Here is a 5,510-nt window from a genome sequence, read left to right on the forward strand (position 1 = left end):
GGACGGCCTTCTCCCGGACACAAGTTGGGCCGAGTGGCCCTCAAGTTCAACCGTGTGGATGCTCCGTCGGGGACGGCCCGGCGTTCGTGAAAGTCAGGCCGAAGAGGACGGCCTTCTCCCGGACGCGAGGTGCGGGGGACCTGCCCCTGGTTAGGTGACCAGGGGTAAGGGCGTGAGTAAGAATTTGCACTAAGTCCAACAGGAGACTGGGGGCCGGCGTTGGTGAAAGTTAGGCCGAAGAGGATGGCCTCCCCCCGGACGCGAGGTGGGCCAGGGGTGGGCCACTTAGGCGACCAGGGGTGGGCCACTTAGGCGACCAGGGGTGGGCAACTTAGGCGACCAGGGGTGGGCCACTTAGGCGACCAGGGGTGGGCCGCTTAGGCGACCAGGGGTGGGCCGTTTAGGTGACCAGGGGTAGGCCGTTTAGGTGACCAGGGGTAAGGGGTTTAGGCGACCAGGGGTGGGACGTTTAGGTGACCAGGGGTGGGCCACTTAGGCGACCAGGGGTGGGACGTTTAGGTGACCAGGGGTAAGGGGTTTAGGCGACCAGGGGTGAGACGTTTAGGCGACCAGGGGTAAGGGGTTTAGGTGACCAGGGGTAAGGGGGTTAGGCGACCTGGGGCTGGAGAGGAGCACCTTCCCCGGGCACAGGCAGGGAGCGAGCGCCCCCCAGCTCCATCGCTCCGGGGGTAATAGGCCGGCGTCTGCCACACTTAGCCCGGAAATGAGCACCTTCCCCGGGCACAGGCAGGGAGCGAGCGCCCCCCAGCTCCATCGCTCCGGGGGTAATAGGCCGGCGTCTGCCACACTTAGCCCGGAGATGAGCACCTTCCCCGGGCACAGGCAGGGAGCGAGCGCCCCCCAGCTCCATCGCTCCGGGGGTAATAGGCCGGCGTCTGCCACACTTAGCCCGGAGATGAGCACCTTCCCCGGGCACAGGCAGGGAGCGAGCGCCCCCCAGCTCCATCGCCCCGGGGGTAATAGGCCGGCGTCTGCCACACTTAGCCCGGAGAGGAGCACCTTCCCCGGGCACGGGCGGGGAGCGAGCGCCCCCCAGCTCCATCGCTCTGGGGGTAATAGGCCGGCGTCTGCCACACTTAGGCCGGAGAGGAGCACCTTCCCCGGGCACGGGCGGGGAGCGAGCGCCCCCAGCTCCATCGCTCCGGGGGTAATAGGCCGGCGTCTGTCACACTTAGCCCGAATATGAGCACCTTCCCCGGGCACGGGCGGTGCCAAGCGTCCCCTAAGTTTGCCCAAATGGAAGCTCCGGAGGAGGAGTGCGGGCGTGTGTCACACTTGGCCCGAATAGGAGCACCTTCCCCGGGCACAGGCGGTGCCAAGCGGCCCCTAAGTTTGCCCAAATGGAAGCTCCGGTGGAGGAGTGCATGCTGCATGACAGTGAAGCCGAATAGGAGCACCTTCCCCGGGCACATACGGTGCCAAGCGGCCCCTAAGTTTGCCCTTATGGAAGCTCCGGAGGAGGAGTGCATGCTGTGTGACAGTGAAGCCGAATAGGAGCACCTTCCCCGGGCACAGACGGTGCCAAGCGGCCCCTAAGTTTGCCCAAATGGAAGCTCCGGAGGAGGAGTGCATGCTGCATGACAGTGAAGCCGAATAGGAGCACCTTCCCCGGGCACAGACGGTGCCAAGCGGCCCCTAAGTTTGCCCTTATGGAAGCTCCGGAGGAGGAGTGCATGCTGCCTGACAGTGAAGCCGAATATGAGCACCTTCCCCGGGCACAGGCGGTGCCAAGCGGCCCCTAAGTCTACCCTCATGGAAGCTCCGGAGGAGGAGTGCGGGCGTGTGTCACACTTGGCCCGAATAGGAGCACCTTCCCCGGGCACAGGCGGTGCCAAGCGGCCCCTAAGTTTGCCCTTATGGAAGCTCCGGAGGATGAGTGCATGCTGCCTGACAGTGAAGCCGAATATGAGCACCTTCCCCGGGCACAGGCGGTGCCAAGCGGCCCCTAAGTTTGCCCTAATGGAAGCTCCGGGGGAGGAGTGCGGGCGTGTGTCACACTTAGCCCGGAGAGGAGCACCTTCCCCGGGCACAGACGGTGCCAAGCGGCCCCTAAGTTTGCCCTTATGGAAGCTCCGGAGGAGGAGTGCGGGCGTGTGTCACACTTGGCCCGAATATGAGCACCTTCCCCGGGCACAGGCGGTGCCAAGCGGCCCCTAAGTTTGCCCAAATGGAAGCTCCGGAGGAGGAGTGCGGGCGTGTGTCACACTTGGCCCGAATATGAGCACCTTCCCCGGGCACAGGCGGTGCCAAGCGGCCCCTAAGTTTGCCCAAATGGAAGCTCCGGAGGAGGAGTGCGGGCGTGTGTCACACTTGGCCCGAATATGAGCACCTTCCCCGGGCACAGACGGTGCCAAGCGGCCCCTAAGTTTGCCCAAATGGAAGCTCCGGAGGAGGAGTGCATGCTGCCTGACAGTGAAGCCGACTATGAGCACCTTCCCCGGGCACAGGCGGTGCCAAGCGGCCCCTAAGTCTACCCTCATGGAAGCTCCGGAGGAGGAGTGCGGGCGTGTGTCACACTTGGCCCGAATATGAGCACCTTCCCCGGGCACAGACGGTGCCAAGCGGCCCCTAAGTTTGCCCAAATGGAAGCTCCGGAGGAGGAGTGCACGCTGTGTGACAGTGAAGCCGAATATGAGCACCTTCCCCGGGCACAGGCGGTGCCAAGCGGCCCCTAAGTTTGCCCTTATGGAAGCTCCGGAGGAGGAGTGCACGCTGTGTGACAGTGAAGCCGAATATGAGCACCTTCCCCGGGCACAGGCGGTGCCAAGCGGCCCCTAAGTTTGCCCTTATGGAAGCTCCGGAGGAGGAGTGCATGCTGTGTGACAGTGAAGCCGAATATGAGCACCTTCCCCGGGCACAGGCGGTGCCAAGCGGCCCCTAAGTTTGCCCAAATGGAAGCTCCGGAGGAGGAGTGCGGGCGTGTGTCACACTTGGCCCGAATAGGAGCACCTTCCCCGGGCACGGGCGGTGCCAAGCGGCCCCTAAGTTTGCCCAAATGGAAGCTCCGGAGGAGGAGTGCATGCTGCCTGACAGTGAAGCCGAATATGAGCACCTTCCCCGGGCACAGGCGGTGCCAAGCGGCCCCTAAGTCTACCCTAATGGAAGCTCCGGAGGAGGAGGGCGGGCGTGTGTCACACTTGGCCCGAATAGGAGCACCTTCCCCGGGCACAGGCGGTGCAAAGCGGCCCCTAAGTCGGTAAAGGTTGAAATAAGTAAATAAATACAAAAAGGACGAGGGGGGGAAAAAAAAGGCAAAAACGTATAAAATTCCCCCATTCATTTCAATGGGCTCGGCCGAATTGGGCTTGCGGGACCGCCGAGGGCACGCCGGAGGGCGGTTGAGTCGGTAAAAGTTGAAATAAATGAATAAATACAAAAAGGACGAGGGGGGGGAAAAAAAAGGCAAAAACGTATAAAATTCCCCCATTCATTTCAATGGGCTCGGCCGAATTGGGCTTGCGGGACCGCCGAGGGCACGCCGGAGGGCGGTTGAGTCGGTAAAAGTTGAAATAAATGAATAAATACAAAAAGGACGAGGGGGGGAAAAAAAAGGCAAAAACGTATAAAATTCCCCCATTCATTTCAATGGGCTCGGCCGAATTGGGCTTGCGGGACCGCCGAGGGCACGCCGGAGGGCGGTTGAGTCGGTAAAAGTTGAAATAAATGAATAAATACAAAAAGAACGAGGGGGAAAAAAAAGGCAAAAACGTATAAAATTCCCCCATTCATTTCAATGGGCTCGGCTAAAATGGGCCTGCAGTACTGCCGAGAGGCCGCCGGAGGACGCCCTAGTAGGCAAACGTTGATCCCCACACACGAGGGGTCAGTTAGGCGACCAGGGGTAGCGTTTAGGCGACCAGGGGTAGCGTTTAGGTGACCAGGGGAAGCGTTTAGGCGACCAGGGGTAGCGTTTAGGCGACCAGGGGTAGCGTTTAGGCGACCAGGGGTAGCTTTTAGGCGACCAGGGGTAGCTTTTAGGCGACCAGGGGTAGCTTTTAGGCGACCAGGGGTAGCGTTTAGGCGACCAGGGGCGTTGCAGTTCCGCCGAATTGCATTAGGGGCGCTGCAGTAGGCAAACGTTCTTCCCCCCTAGTCAGAGGGTCATTTGCCTACTTCCCAGGTTTACCCGGGTTTTCCAAAACACCTGGGGCACATTTTCAGGGATCACGTTTTTAGAAACAAAAATATTCATAATTTCTTCTAAGTCCCCTTTCCAGCGGGGAACTTTGAAACATTGTATCCGACCACTGAAGGCTGTTGGCGGGCACGGCGCGGCAAACAGCCCGCACTCAGGCATGGAGCTCCGGGGAAAGTTGCCTAATTTCTTCTAAGTCCCCTTTCCAGCGGGGAACTTTGAAACATTGTATCCGACCGTGGAAGGCTGTTGGCGGGCACGGCGCGGCTCATAGCCGGCCCTCGGGCACGGAGCTCCGGGTGAATTTTCACAAATTTCTTCTAAGTCCCCTTTCCAGCGGGGAACTATGAAACATTGTATCCGACCGTGGAAGGCTGTTGGCGGGCACGGCGCGGCTCATAGCCGGCCCTCGGGCACGGAGCTCCGGGTGAATTTTACAAATTTCTTCTAAGTCCCCTTTCCAGCGGGGAACTTTGAAACATTGTATCCGACCGTGGAAGGCTGTTGGCGGGCACGGCGCGGCTCATAGCCGGCCCTCAGGCACGGAGCTCCGGGTGAATTTTCACAAATTTCTTCTAAGTCCCCTTTCCAGCGGGGAACTTTGAAACATTGTATCCGACCGTGGAAGGCTGTTGGCGGGCACGGCGCGGCTCATAGCCGGCCCTCAGGCACGGAGCTCCGGGTGAATTTTCACAAATTTCTTCTAAGTCCCCTTTCCAGCGGGGAACTTTGAAACATTGTATCCGACCGTGGAAGGCTGTTGGCGGGCACGGCGCGGCTCATAGCCGGCCCTCAGGCACGGAGCTCCGGGTGAATTTTCACAAATTTCTTCTAAGTCCCCTTTCCAGCGGGGAACTTTGAAACATTGTATCCGACCGTGGAAGGCTGTTGGCGGGCACGGCGCGGCTCATAGCCGGCCCTCGGGCACGGAGCTCCGGGTGAATTTTCACAAATTTCTTCTAAGTCCCCTTTCCAGCGGGGAACTTTGAAACATTGTATCCGACCGTGGAAGGCTGTTGGCGGGCACGGCGCGGCTCATAGCCGGCCCTCAGGCACGGAGCTCCGGGTGAATTTTACAAATTTCTTCTAAGTCCCCTTTCCAGCGGGGAACTTTGAAACATTGTATCCGACCGTGGAAGGCTGTTGGCGGGCACGGCGGGGCTCATAGCCGGCCCTCGGGCACGGAGCTCCGGGTGAATTTTACAAATTTCTTCTAAGTCCCCTTTCCAGCGGGGAACTTTGAAACATTGTATCCGACCAAAGGAAGGCTGTTGGCGGGCACGGCGCGGCTCATAGCCGGCCCTCAGGCACGGAGCTCCGGGTGAATTTTCACAAATTTCTTCTAAGTCCCCTT

Source organism: Idiotropiscis lumnitzeri, unplaced genomic scaffold (assembly GCF_059441095.1).
Source record: "Idiotropiscis lumnitzeri isolate Australia: NSW breed Sydney's pygmy pipehorse unplaced genomic scaffold, RoL_Ilum_1.0 HiC_scaffold_150, whole genome shotgun sequence".
In the NCBI taxonomy this organism is placed as follows: Eukaryota; Metazoa; Chordata; class Actinopteri; order Syngnathiformes; family Syngnathidae; genus Idiotropiscis; species Idiotropiscis lumnitzeri.